At 41.5% G+C, this 14,742-nt stretch overlaps 1 pseudogene; it reads right to left on the bottom strand.

The window, feature by feature from the left end:
* Positions 1 to 2,178: 2,178 nt before the first annotated feature.
* Positions 2,179 to 13,352, bottom strand: LOC108292689 (annotated as a pseudogene).
* Between the last annotated feature and the right edge of the window lie 1,390 nt (positions 13,353 to 14,742).

Here is a 14,742-nt window from a genome sequence, read left to right as displayed (position 1 = left end):
AAATATTTCCAACAAGTGGAGGAATAAGATAAAAGATGCTCATCACCACTACTGTTATTTCACAGGGTGCTGGAGGCTTTAGCCAATGCAGTTAGACAAGAGACGGAAACTAGAGGTATAAAAATTGGGAAAGGGGAAAGTAAAACTATCACTATTTGCATAAGTTATTATCGTAAACTTGGGAAACCCATGATAATCAAATGAGAAACTATATTACCCAGTAAAATAATTAAACAAGATAGGTACAATCATAATATCTTTATATATATACACAAATCACAATCAGATAAAATCTAGCAAAACCTTAACAAAGCAACTACAACCAGGTGTGATGGTCTGCACCTGTAGTCCCAGCTACTTCGGAGGCAGAGGCTGGAGGATCACTTGAACGCGGGAGTTGGAGGCTGTAGGGACCTATGAATGCACCACGGCCCTCCAGCCTAGGTGACAGAATGAGACCCTGCATCAAAACAAAGCAAAACAAAGCCAAGTGAACAAACAAAATATAGCAACTACAATAAAAAATAAAATACCTAAGAATAAACAAAAAATGTGCAAAAGCATATGAAAAAAATTTATATATATATATATATATATATATATATATATATATATATATTTGAGATGGAGTCTGTTGTCCAGGCTGGAGTGCAATGGCACAATCTCAGCTCACTGCAACCTCTGCCTCCCAGGTTCAAGGGATTTTCCTGCCTCAGCCTCCTGAAGAGCTGGGATTACAGGCACATACCACATACCCAGCTAATTTTTGTATTTTTAGTAGAGATGGGGTTTCACCAAATTGGCCAGGCTGGTCTTGAGCTCCTGACCTTATGATCTGCCCACCTCAGCCTCCCAAAGTGCTGGGATTACAGGTATGAGCCACTGTGCCTGGCCAACTTAAAAAATTTTAAAGACATGAAAGAACATATTACAGAACATTTACTGGTTGTGGATAGGAAAAGCCAAGATCAATGATATCTTTTTTTCTTTTCTGAGACGGAGTTTTGCTCTGTTGCCCAGGCTGGAGTGCCATGGCGTGATCTTGGCTCACTGCAGCCTCTGCCTCCTGGGTTCAAGCAATTCTCCTGCCTCAGGCTCCCCAGTATCTGGGATTACAGGTGCATGTCACCACACCCTGCTAATTTTTGTATTTTTAGTACAGACAGGATTTCACCACGTTGGCCAGCCTGATCTCAAAATCCTGACCTCTGCTGATCCACATGCCTTGGCCTCCCAAAGTGTTGGGATTACAGGCATGAGCCATCATGCCCAGCCATCAGTAATATCTTAATTGTCCTTAAGGTCGTTTTTTGTTATTGTTGTTTTGGGTTTTGTTTTATTTTGTTTTTGAGATGGAGTGACACTCTGTCACCCAGGCCCAGTGTGGAATGTACTGGTGCCATCTCAGCTTACTGCAACCTCTGCCTCTTGGGTTCAAGTGATTCTTCTGTCTCAGCCTCCTGAGTAGTGCGATTACAGGTGCAGGCCACCACACCTGCTAATTTTTGTATTTTTAGTAGAGACAGGGTTTCACCATGTTGGCCAAACTGGTCTTGAATTCCTGGCCTCAAGTGTTCCTCCTGTGTCAGCCAAAGTGTTGGGATTGCAAGCATGAGCCACTGTGTCCAGCCGGATAAAATTTTTAGTGTGAAAAATAAAACCTTAAAAATTCTAGAAAGAAGCAGAAGAAATAACCTTTAAAATCTTGGAGTCAGGAAGACCTTTGCAACGATGCCTTAAAATCCTAAAGTGATAAAAGAAAAGTTTGATACAGTTGACTTTATAAAAATGAAACTTGCACAAAAATAAAACCAAAGACAGGAAAAAGAAGTACATAAAATAAAAAGAACTGGGGAATAGCATTTGCAACTCATATTCTGTCTCTGTAAGAACAACAAAATAATGAGTAAAGAATGTGTACACCTGGAAGGTTGGCCAAAATCTCAAGGTTTGATAATGTAGGTGCCAAGAGCCTTCTGAAGTTTCGTTGAAAAATCAACTTGCAAAAGACAGATTAATTGGAGAAAAGGCATGCAAATGTATTCAACATGTGTATATGGGAGCCTTCTGAATGAAGATATATAGATACAGGGGAAATTGTTCATTTTATTTCTTCAATTTGAGAGCAAGTACTGTTTATTAACTGATCTGATTAGAAAAATGATCATGGTAGACACCTTAGTTCATTCTTCTAAGAAGCCTGTTAATCTGGTTCTCCCTGTTGCCAGCATCTCCACCTTCTATAAAATGGGTGGTCATTTTCTTCATTCCACCTCTTAGAGAAGATAATTTGAAGGGTCACAGGAAGTCATTTGCTTCTTTGAAGTGTTTTCCATCAGTATAGAGCTCATGAATTAGATCCTCCATGCAGATGATGCCATATTTACCAAGAGGTTGAGCAATCAAAGCATTATCTGTCAAAGCAATTTGCTTCTTATTGATCTTGCCATAACCATGCTTGTAGATTAGTTCGTTTTCTGACTTCAGATTTGGTTTCCCCCACGCAATGCATGGCTCTACAGTCCTCAGCATGTGAATTGAAGCCTTGTTGAGCTTCACAAATATTTCCATTGAAGATTTGACAAAGGTGAAGAAACTGCAACACCTTTCGGACCTTGGTGCTCACGCCATTGATGCCTCTGATCCTGATGACAATCATCAATTTGGGTTCTGCAGGTACATTGACGTTGCCAGCTTTTCTTGCCATCCTTGCCACTTGAATTTCAGTTCTGTTCTTTTGCCTATATTCCTTGTGATAGTGCTTTGCTAGTTCATATAAGCTTCTTTTTTGCCTTTCAAAACATCTTTTGGGCAAACTTCTTTCTCAGGTGCTTGATCTTCAGCTCTGCGAAATTCTTTCATTTTTTCTTAAGAGTTTCTGACACAGCAGAAACCTGCTTCTTCTCTTCAACACCCTGTATAGTTCTAGCTGGAAAAGAGGAGAAATTGCCCATTTTTATGCTTAGGTTCAACAATGTGTGGTCAGCCATTTAGAAATATGAGTGGACAAGGCTGGGCGCGGTGGCTCACGCCTGTAATCCCAGCACTTTGCGAGGCCAAGGCAGGTGGATCATGAGGTCAAGAGATCGAGACCATCCTGTTCAACATGGTGAAACCCCGTCTCTACTAAAAATACAAAAACTAGCTGGGCATGGTGGCACACACCTGTAGTCCCAGCTACTCGGGAGGCTGAGGCAGGAGAATTGCTTGAACCCATGAGGCGGAGGTTGCGGTGAGCCGAGATCAAGCCATTGCACTCCAGCCTGGGTAACAAGAGCGAATCTGTGTCTCAAAAAAAAAAAAAAAAAGAAATATGAGTGGACAAAAATGGTCTAATCTAATGCTAATAGACTAAGTGGGGGAACCCATCAAGGCCTCTCTGTCTGGACTCTTCTCAGCCTTTCTGAGCATGCTTTCCTTCCTTCTGAGTATGGGGAAAGATCCTCTCTGGAATGGGGGTCTTATGACCTACAGTCAAACAAAGCAGGTCAGATAAATTTTTTATGGCCAACTTTTAGACAGAAAGGCAGAGGGAAAGTTAGAGTAAGATTTGTAGGTTTTATGGCTGGTTGGAGAAAAGGGTTTCTGGTTTCTATGACCCACCTTGGGGAAGAAGGACTCTAGTTTCTAGGACCAGTCCTGTGGGAGAATGGGACTGAGAGATAGGAGGGCAGGAGAAGGTCAGAAAAAAACTTTTGCTTTGAGGCCTTCATTCTGGGGTATTGTTTTCTGAGCACCAACAATAACATTCTATGGATGCGTCTGTGTGGAACTGGACATTCTTGTGTGTTGCTGGTGAGAGTCTAAACTGGTACAATGTCTGTGGGTGGAATTTGGTAGTATCTATCACAATTACCAACAATTATCAAAATTATTCACCCAGAAATTTCACTTCTAGAAATATATGAGACAGATATTTCTTACACATGTTTAAAAAAGTATCTGTACAAGGTTTCTTATTGCAGCATTACTTGCAAAAGCAAGAGGTAGAAAACAACCAAAGGTCTATCAGTGGCAGATTGGTTAAATACATACATAAGTATGTCAGATAAAATCAAATGAAAGGAAATTTAGAAGCCTCCTATGTGCTGTTAAGTGAAAAGCCTTAAAATATGCATGAAAAAGACAAGATGGAGAACACATTTTTGGGAAAAAATTGTGAAAAATAAGGGTTTATATTTATTTTTGCTTATATATGCATAAAGAAATTCTGGAAAGATATATAAGAAACTAAGAAAAAGAATGACCCGTGGAGGTGAGGGAACTAGGCAGATGGGGACAAATATAGAAGGGAGACTGTACTTTTTTTTTTTTTTTTGAGACGGATTTTCACTCTTGTTACCCAGGCTGGAGTGCAATGGCGCAATCTCAGCTCACTGCAACCTCTGCCTCCTGGGTTCAGGCAGTTCTCCTGCCTCAGCCTCCTTAGTAGCTGGGATTACAGGCACGCGCCACCATGCTCAGCTAATTTTTTGTATTTTTAGTAGAGATGGGGTTTCACCATGTTGACCAGGATTGTCTTGATCTCTTGACCTCATGATCCACCTGCCTCGGCCTCCCAAAGTGCTGGGATTACAGGGAGACTATGTGCTTTTAATGTTTCCTGGTTTTTGAACCATGTGAATGACCCATGCAAAAAATAAATTAAAAAACATCTTTTGTTCAGAGAAATTGAGCAATAAATTCCTGTTACTGGAATCCTTTGATAAATGGAAGGATAATTTTGCAGGTCATCTATAAACATTACATTCGGCAACAATAAAGAAGCAATTCTCTTACATTCTATAGAAACAATTCACAACACTTGATGCAATGCAAAATTCCAGATTGTAATCTGAGTATAGCAATAGATTTCCTATCAAAATTTTGTGAAACAATCTTTGAAGAAGACGTGAGAACTGTCCTATCAAGTTTAAAATGTCAAGTTTTATTTCAAAGCTATAGCAATCAAGAAAGTATAATATTGGCACAATACTATACAGACCAATATAATGGGGAAAAGCCTAGAAACAGATCCACGTGCATGAAAACACTATATGTGATAGAGTTAGGGTTGTAGATTCATTGGTGGATTGTTCCATAAATGGTGCTGAAACAATTTGTTATTGTAACAGTGAAAAAAAGGCCTATCATGACTAACTCCCTTTTGCTCCTAATGCTACCCTCCCAGATGAGAGATTTTAGGTTAACTTCTTTTGCTTATCTCTGCACATGGGCCATGCTAACTATGGGAGGAATTTACTTTATAGGCTAATTTTAAAACAAGGATGAAAATAATCCCTTTTCCTAACCACCAAGGAGATAGGAAGGGTGTATGAACAAGTAACAGTGTTTACTATTAAAACTTAATGTTAAAAATTTAGGCCAGGAGAAGTGGCTCACTACTGTAATTCTAGCACTTTGGGAAGCCAAGGAAGGAGAATCGCTTAAGCACAGGAGTTTGAAACTAGCCTGGGAAACTTGGCAAGACACCATCTCTACAAAAACATAAAACCAGAAAGCAAAACCACTAGCCAGGCGTGACTGGGTGAACACATGGTTCCAGCTACTTGGGAGGCTGGGACAGGTGGATTGCTTGAGTCCAGGAGGTTGAGGCTGTGGTGAGCTGTGTTCATGCCATTGCACAATTTGTTGCCTGGGCAACAAAGACCTTGTCTCAAAAACAAAACAAAAACCCAAAACCAAAACCTACTGAGGAGGCTGAGGTGGGAGGATCACTTGAGCATGGGAGGTTAAGCTGCAGTGAGCCATGATCTCCCCACTGTGCTCCAGTCTGGGTGACAGTGAGACCTTGTCTCAAAAAAAAAAAAAAAAAAAAAAAAAATTATGAAAGCATTGAGACCTGACCAAGGACAAGGAAGTTAACCCTTACTGCCACTCAGATGTCTGTAGACATTGGTCACCTTTTTATCTCAATCCCCTCTCTCTTTCCCCTTCCCCTAATATAAAAGGATCCCAAAATTCATACAGGCTTCAGAGGGTTCTTTAGGACAGGGCTTTCGAACGCCCAGGCCGTGGACTGGGACTGATCTGTGGCTTGTTAGGAGCCGGGCTGCTCAGCAGGAGGTGAGCAGTGGGTGATCAAGCATTACCACCTGAGCTCTGCCTTCTGTCAGGTCAGTGGTGACACCACATTCTCATAGGAGCCCAAACCCTATTGTGAACTGCACATGAGAGGGATCTAAAGAGGCTCCGTCTGAGAATCTAACAAATGCCTGATGATCCAATTTCATCCTCAAACAAACCTCCTCCTCTCCCTCCCTCCTGGTCTGTGGAAAAATTGTCTTCCACAAAACCAGTCCCTGGTGCCAAAAAGGTTGGGGACCACTGCTGTAGGACACCAGCCTGCCATCTTCTCTGTCTGCCGACTCTCTTGAGATAAAGTCACTTTCCTTGGCCTAACACCTTGTTTCTCAACTTACTGGCTATCAGCGAGCAGCACAAGCTTGGACTCAGCTACATTATGTATATGGGAACAAATTAGATTTCCACTTCACACACCCGTAAATTCGCAGGGCCAATAAATTCTAGAAGGATTAAAAATTGTTGTTCCTGCAAAACTTAAAAACATTTAGAAGTTAAATATAGGAGGATATATGTATGTCGTCAGAGTAGGAAATGATTTCTTAGTTAAGATACAATAAACATAAAACGTGTAAGAAAAGACTGCAGTGGCTCATACCTGTAATCCCAGCACTTTGAGAGGCCGAGGTGGGGGGATTGCTTAATTCAGGAGTTTGAGACCAGCCTGGGCAACATAGCAAGACCCTGTCTCTACAAAAAATATAAAAATTAACTGGCTGTGGTGGCATGCACCTGTAGTCCTAGCTACTCAGGAGGCTGAGATGGGAGGTTGAGGAGCTGTCATCGTGCCACTGTATTCCAGCCTGGGTGACAGAGCAACACCCTGTGTCAAAAAAGAGTGTATTTGGAATAGTCTTTATAAGAAATGTGTGTATTGCCTCCTAAAGCAAACACTTTGACCACTGTTCAATAAATAATTACTAAATGTCCACCATGTGCCACAAAGCAAAGTTCCAGAACAGGCAAACACTCATTTGGATGTCTGTGGTATTAGGACATATGTATTGGTTTTTGCCACAGTTCCTGGCTCCTACCTCCTATCATCCTTGTTAAAATGTTGGGGCACTTTAGGCCTTGGGAAACAGGTCTAAACAGACCTAAAGGTCTCTCTCTGACCTTCTCCTGTTCTCCTTTTACCTGTCCATGGCGGGGCTCTAATCTGATTGTGGGTCAAACGACCCTTATTCCAGAGAGGGTCCTGCTCCCTACTCTAGAGGAAGAAATGCTACCCAGACTCAGTCAAGTCTTGACAGGCCTTGCTGGGCTTAGATCATGTGCTTTTTGTCCAATCACGTTTCTATACAGCTGTCAGTCATGCCTATGTAATGAAGTGTCTGTGAAAACCCGAGTACAGGGTTGCAGACCTGCCGGATAGCTGTATGCGTGGAGGTTCCTGGAGAGTAGTGTACCCGGGTAGGCTATGGGAGCTTTGTCCACTTTCCCCATACCTTGCCCTATGCATCTCTACATCTGCATCTTTTGCAATATCCTTTATAATAAACTGGCAAACATAAGTGTTTCTGTGAGTTCTGTAAGTCACTCCAGCAAATTAATAGGACCCAAAAAGAAAGTCGTGGGAGCCCTAACTTGTAGCTGGTGGGTCAGAGATTCTGTGACTGGTAAGGGATGGAACTATTCAGGGCTGAGTCCTCAATCTGTGGGATCCAACACTATCTCCAGGAAGATCATGTTGGAATTGAATTGGAAGTCACCCAGCTAGTGTGTGCTGCTTGGTGTGTGAGGAAAAGCCACACCTTTGGTCACAGAGTCTTCTTCTGTGATGATCATCGTGGTAATGTGAAAGCAGAGGAAACACAGTTTGATAAGTTTTCCTAAAACAGTAAGTAGAGAGTAGAATTGTGGGTATTAGAGGATGGGAAAGGGAGAAGGAAGAGAGAAGAGTAGAGGTTCATTATTGGATATGAAATTACAGCTGGATAGGACACATGGGCTTTAGTGTTGTGCAGCCCCGTAGGGTGATGAAAGGTGTCTTGGGACTCAGAGCCGCCCTAAGGTGTGAGCCAGGACTGATTCTTGGCGTATGGTTCAGATGCACACTGACAGCTAGATCTTCACCCCTAGCAGTGCTTGACAAACATTTTTGTCTATGACACTCAGCAACACTTCTCCATCACTATCTCATAGATTTGTGCTTTTCAAGAGGGGGAAGACTGGGCCAGGTCACATTTACAGGTTCTTCAGAGACGTTTTTATCAATGCTCGTATTTTTTCCTTCTGTTTTTATTTGACATGCAATAATTGTACATGCTTGTGGGTTATACAGTGATATTTCCATACATGCGTATAATGCGCGATCATCAATTCAGGGTAATTTGCACATTCATCACCTCAAACATTTATCGTTTATTTATATAATGAACATCTAGAATCCTCTGTATTCTCACATTGCTGTAAAGAACTACCTGAGACTGGGTAATTTATAAAGAAAAGAGGTTTATTTTTTGTATTTTTATTTTTTTATTCTTTTTTGCCACCAAGTTACCATGAGAAAAGAAAAGAGGTTTAATTGGCCAACAGTTCTGCAGGGTCTACAGGAAGCATGTCTAGTGAAGCCTCGGGAAAATCACAATCATGGTGGAAGGCAAAAGGGAAACAGGCACGTCCCACATGGCTGGAGCAGGAAGGAGAGAATGAAGGGGGAGGTGCCACACACTTTTAAACAACCAGATCTCATGAGAACTCACTATCATGAGAACAGCAAGGGGGAAGTCCGCCCCCAGGATCCAGTCACTTCCCACCAGGCCTCTCCTCCAACACTGGGGATTACAATTTGACATGAGATTTGGGTGGGGACACAAATCCAAACCATACCATCTTCTCTTCTAGCTTTTTGAAGCTGTATAGTAAATTATAGTTAACCATATTTGCCCGACAGTGCTGCAGAATCCTGGAACCCATTCATCCTATCTGGCTGTAATTTTGTATCCATTAGCCAACCTCATGCTTATTCATAGCATCCTTCTTAAAACACTGCAAAAAGGTGCGGTGTAGTGGCTCACTCCTGTAATTCCAGCACTTGGGGAGGCCAAGGCAGGCAGATCATGAGGTCAGGAGTTCGAGACCAGCATGACCAACATGGTGAAACCCCATCTCTACAAAAAAATACAAAAATTAGCTGGGTGTCGTGGTGTGCGCCTATAATCTCAGCTACTCAGGAGGCTGAGGCAAGAAAATTGCTTGAATCTGGGAGGCGGAGGTTGCAGTGGGCTGAGATCGTGACATTGCTCTCCAACCTGGCAAAAGAGTGAGACTCAGCCTCAAAAAAAAAAGAAAAAAAAGAGAATTATTGTGACATAATTAAGATTTCATACACCTATTTAACTACTACAAGAATGTTGATCACACTGTTGCTTAAAAATAGGAAACAACTGGGGACAATTGACATGTCTACTATCTGGAATGTGGTTAAATAACAGTAAATCCAAACAATGTAATACTATGCAATTGTTTAAAATGATGTTATATGGCCAGGCGTAGTGCCTCACACCTGCTGTAATCCTAGCACTTTGGAAGGCCGAGGCGGGTGAATCACTGGAGGTCAGGAGTTTGAGACCAGCCTGGACAATGTGGTGAAACCTTGTATCTACCAAAAATATAAAAAATTAGCTGGGTGTGTGGCACACACCACTGTAATCCAAGCTACTCAGAAGGCTCTGGCAGGAGAATTGCTTGAACCCGGGAACCTGGGAAGTGGAGGTTGTGGTGAGCTGAGATCATGCCACTGCACTCCAGCCTAGGCAACAGAGTGAGACTTTATCTCAAAAAAAAAAAAAAAAAATTGATGTTATATAAGGAAATATCTTGATGTGGAAAGCTGTTTATGATTTGTAATATTGTGAGGTGAAAATAGTATTTGCGTTTGTAAAAATGCATACATTATACGATCTTTAATAAAGTGATACATAGAAATATTATTCATAGGAAAAAGTTCTAGAATGATAGATTCCAGTGGATTTTAAACTTCATTCTGAAGAATTGTAAGGTGTGGAAAAGGTACTTGAGGACTCAACTTGCGGGGTGTTTGCAGACCAAACTGCTGGATTTTCAGGCATCCACCTCCTAATTTTATGTTTTATATCTTGATAACCTATATAAGATTCATTTAAAGAAGAAGTTTTGCAAGTTTGAAAAATTTGCAAATCACTTATGCATACTGAGTGTAAGAGTAATTATCTCTAGATGTTTTTCTCTTTCTGTTTTTTAATCACTCAAGTCTCAACTGACTTATTATCAGGAAGCCCAGTTACCTGTGGTTTCTTTTTTTGCATGTCTTGCATTTTCAGATTTCTCTATAATGCAAAGTATTGCTTTTGTAATTAGAAAAAAAGTCATTTTAGTTTTTAAGAAGCTAATAAGACAAGAACAACATTACATTCACTTGATAATGACATTTTAATACATTAAATCAGAAAAGAGTCTCAGGCAAAGAATTGTAAGGGGTTTTTTATTCCTGAGTAGAGCACGGTGGTTTATTTTTATCTGTGGGTTTACCTGTTTCCATAGTAGCAACCTAGATCAACTGAGAACAGATGGATTGGCTTTTCTGTTGAATGTGACTTGTTATTATCTTGTAAATTAAGTTCTTGCCCTATTTGGCTGTTTGAGACCAATGACTGCAAGAATCTGAACCAAACTAGAGAGTGACTAAAGGAAATAATCAAAGCAAAAATATGAAAAAATTTGTTTTAAAATCCTTCTGCATTAGCTGGGCATGGCAGCGCAATGCCTGTAGTCCCAGCTAATTGGGAGGCTGAGGCAGAGGGATCACTTGGGCCTATTGGAGGCGGCAGGGAGCTATGGTTTTACCACTGCAAATCCAGCCTGGATGACAGTGTGAGGCTGGTCTCAAAAAAAAAAAAAAAGAGGAAGAAGAGAAATGACCAGCTAAAAATCCCTCTGCAGATAATCATATATTATATTCCTGAATTTTTCCCACGGTGATCCAAATAACAAAGTGTTAGCATGGCTATTTCTCAAGTTCAGTAGATAGTCCTATTGCATTGTGTTATTTATTAGTTTATATTAAGAAATGATCTACTGGCCAGGCATGGTGGCTCAGGCCTGTAACCCTATCATTTTGGGAGGCCGAGGTGGGCAGATAATGAGGTCAGGAGATCAAGACCTGGCTAATACAGTGAAACCCTGTCTCTACTAAAAATACGAAAAATTAGCCAGGTGTGATGGCACGTGGCTGTAGTCCTAGCTACTCGGGAAGCTGAGGCAAGAGAATTGCTTGAATCCAGGAGGCGGAGGTTGCAGTGAGCCGAGATTGTACCACTGCACTCCATACTCCAGCCTGGGTGACAGAGCGAGACATGATCTACCTACAGCCTTTTAAAATTTAAAGCACTCCTCAAGGGTTTTAGGAAGTTAATAAAACACTGGTTTCCTCAGTTTTTAGAGATGATAATGAGAGAAATAAGCATGTGGAGTTGGTTAAAGTAAATCTTTTTAATTTAGAAAGGTGTATCTTGTGACCTCCTGCCATTAGTGCATATATTGCCTGGGCAAGTTAAAAGTTTTTTTTCTTCATTCATTTATTCTTTCTTTTCCTTTCCTTTTTTTTTTTTAAAAAAACTTTTAAGATAAGAGGTGTCAACAAAAAGAGTCAAACTCTGTAAAATATTTGAAGAGGTTTATTCCGAGGCAAAAATAGGAGTGACGATGACCCATAACACAGCCCTCTGGAAATCCTGAGAACATGTGTCCAAGGTGGTCGGGACACAGCTCAGTTTTATACATTTTAGGGGGACATAAGACTTCAGTCAAACACATTCAAGTAACTTGGTTTAGTTCAGAAAGGTGGGACAACTTGAAGGGTGGGGCCTTCCGGTTATAGGTAGATTTAAATTTTTCTGGTTGACAATTGGCTGAGTTTATCTGAAGACCTGGGATCAATAGAAAGGAAATGTTTGAGTTAAGGTAAAGAACTGTGGAGACCAAAGTTTTTATTGCGTGCCTTCAGGTAGCAGGCTTCAGCAATAACAGATTGTAAATGCTTCTTATCAGACTTAAGGTGTCTGTGTTGATGCTAACGCCATGAAGGTACAAGGAGGCAAGTCCAACTCCCACTTCCTGCCACAGCCTGAACTAGTCCTCACGTTAAATTTTAACCAGGCCCTGCCCGGGGAGGAAGTCCATTCAGATGGTTGGGGGAGGGGGGCGTTACAATTTTATTTTTGGTTTACAGGGGCACAAGGGCACAGTTTATCTTACATAGATAAACTGTGTCCTGGGGTGGTTGTACAGATTTGTTCTTTCATTCATTCTGTAATTACTAACCAGGAGCTTCCCAAATGCAAGATTAAATATCTATTGAGTGCTAATGGTGTGAGCACCGTAGTCTTTGTGCCTGGAAGCCTGAAAGCAAGCCAGGAGAAATCCGAGTCTGACTTAGCTTGACAAATATATGTTTAGCCAATGTTAGATATTTCCTAATACAAGTGAAACATAAATCTTAACTTCATTTAGTAAAGGGTGTGAAACCATGCCTGCTTTTTAGCAACTAATTCTCTACAACTTGTCTTTCCTTTCTTCCTACTATGGCAAAAATGTCCTGTTTTTCTTATCCAAACTGAGGACTAAGCTCTGATTTTTTTTCTTATCCTACCCAAATTCCTATCTAAGGGGTTTAGGGAGTCATGCCCTACAAATCATAAATTCTCATCAGATGGGTTTTGTTTAGCCCTATGTATAATTGTAACTGGATTAGATGCAACGAGATTTTCTGGAACTCAGGCTCCTGGCCTCTCTGACCCCGATGACTGGGGGGAAGAGGACCTCGGTGTCACAGTGAGTGTTACAGCTCAAATAGAACTCGTGGACCCAAGGAGTGTGCAGTAGTGTGGTTTATTAGTGAAAGGACAGCTTCCTCACCGGCAGAAGGGACCGGGAGGGGCTGCCGCTGCAGGCTTCTGCGGCTGGAGCTTATACATTTGAGTTATTCCTATGTTGTATTCGACCGAATGTAAAAGTTATCACAAGACAAAAGTATGCCAGATTGCAGGGTCATTTAATATGCCGGCGACCACAGAGGACTCACGTCTCTCCAACCTGTGGTGGCAACAGGAGGGTGCCACGATTTTTTATACCCGAAAAACCACCTTGGGAGTGGGGGTGAGGGGCAGGGATGGGGATGAAAAGGCTTCAGACATTCCAAGGGCTAGTGGATTCTGTAAATTACCTCCTGGGCAGAGGTGAGGGTGGGGGTCTCCGGACATTCCAAGGGCCAAGGGGACTTTTGTCATTCCGTTTGTTACTTAAGTGGTTTACAGAAGTCAAGACAAACATTTGTTTACACATTATCTGGTTAAGGTGGAAATCACAGACCTTAGTTACTTATTACAAGTCGCAGGAGCCAAGATGGCATGGGTTAGGACTGCTTGCCTGTCACATTAGGGCCACAGAGAGCAGTTACTGATAAGAAAAGGTAAGCAGCTTTACATAGTTTTGAAGAACAAACAGCAGTTCTATTTACAGAGGCCAAGGACCGTAGTTATTGTAAGGAGAAATGGGGCAGCCATTTCAACTTATCTAAAAACAGTTTTGCATTTTATAAAATAGTTTTGCTCTGGTTCTGGCTCTAGGCCAGCACAATATCACACCTACCCATTATTGTTCTCGTCCAATGAGAGGGTTTTTTTTCAAACTTTCTCTGGATCTGTTGATCTTTGAATACTTTACTAGACGGTTACTGTTTTAAAACTTGGAGTCATTGAGCCCATGCCTCCAGGGGTCAGAGGCAGGAAAAGTCCCTGCCCTTGAACAAAGCCCCTAGGAGCCAGAGGTGGGAAAACTGGAAACAAGGCCCCTAGCACGAAGTTCCTCTAACACAGTCCCTCATAATGACTACTGTCCAATTTGACTTTGGTATAACATTACATGACAAAGAAGAAAAATTTTACCTCAAAACATGTTTCTTTGCCACATTTTGAAATGGCCCTGCAAAACCATCCTTTGTGGGGGAAAATTTGCACCTGTAAAGAATCTTTATTTATTTATTTATTTATTTATTTATTTATTTACAGAGTCTTGCTCTGTCGCCCAGGCTGGAGTGCAGTGGCATGATCTTGGCTCACTGCAACCTCTGTCTCCCAGGCTTAAGCAATCCTCCTGCCTCAGCCTCCCAAGTAGCTGGGATTACAGGCACCCACCACCATGCCCAGCTAATTTTTTGTACTTTTAGTAGAGATGGGTTTTCCCTATGTTGGTCAGGCTGCTTTCAAACTCCAGACCTCAGGTGATCTGCCTGCCTCGACCTCCCAAAGTGGTGGAATTATAGGCTTGATCCACTGCATCCAGCCTTGCCCACATTTTTGAGGATGGATCTTCCTTACTCAGTCCACTGATTAAAACGCTGATCTCCTGGAAACTTCCTCACAGACACACCCAGAAATCATGTTTACCAGCTATCTGGATGTCCCTAAATCCAGTCAAGTTGATACCTATAATTAACCATCACTTCCGTTGAATCGGTTGTCATTTATTCGTCCATCAAACTTTACTTGCTATGTGTGATGTGCTGTGTACGTGCTAGATACTGCACTGGTAGTATAGTATAGTATCTTCTGTGGCAGGCAGTGGAGGACAAATTTAAGTAAAAACAATGCGTTCCAGAAAGATTCCTCCATATCATAT

The sequence above is a fragment of the Cebus imitator genome, unplaced genomic scaffold, assembly GCF_001604975.1.
Source record: "Cebus imitator isolate Cc_AM_T3 unplaced genomic scaffold, Cebus_imitator-1.0 Scaffold499, whole genome shotgun sequence".
NCBI classification, from domain to species: domain Eukaryota; kingdom Metazoa; phylum Chordata; class Mammalia; order Primates; family Cebidae; genus Cebus; species Cebus imitator.
The sequence above is the reverse complement of the archived record's forward strand: the minus strand, read 5'-3'. Positions and strand labels throughout refer to the sequence as shown.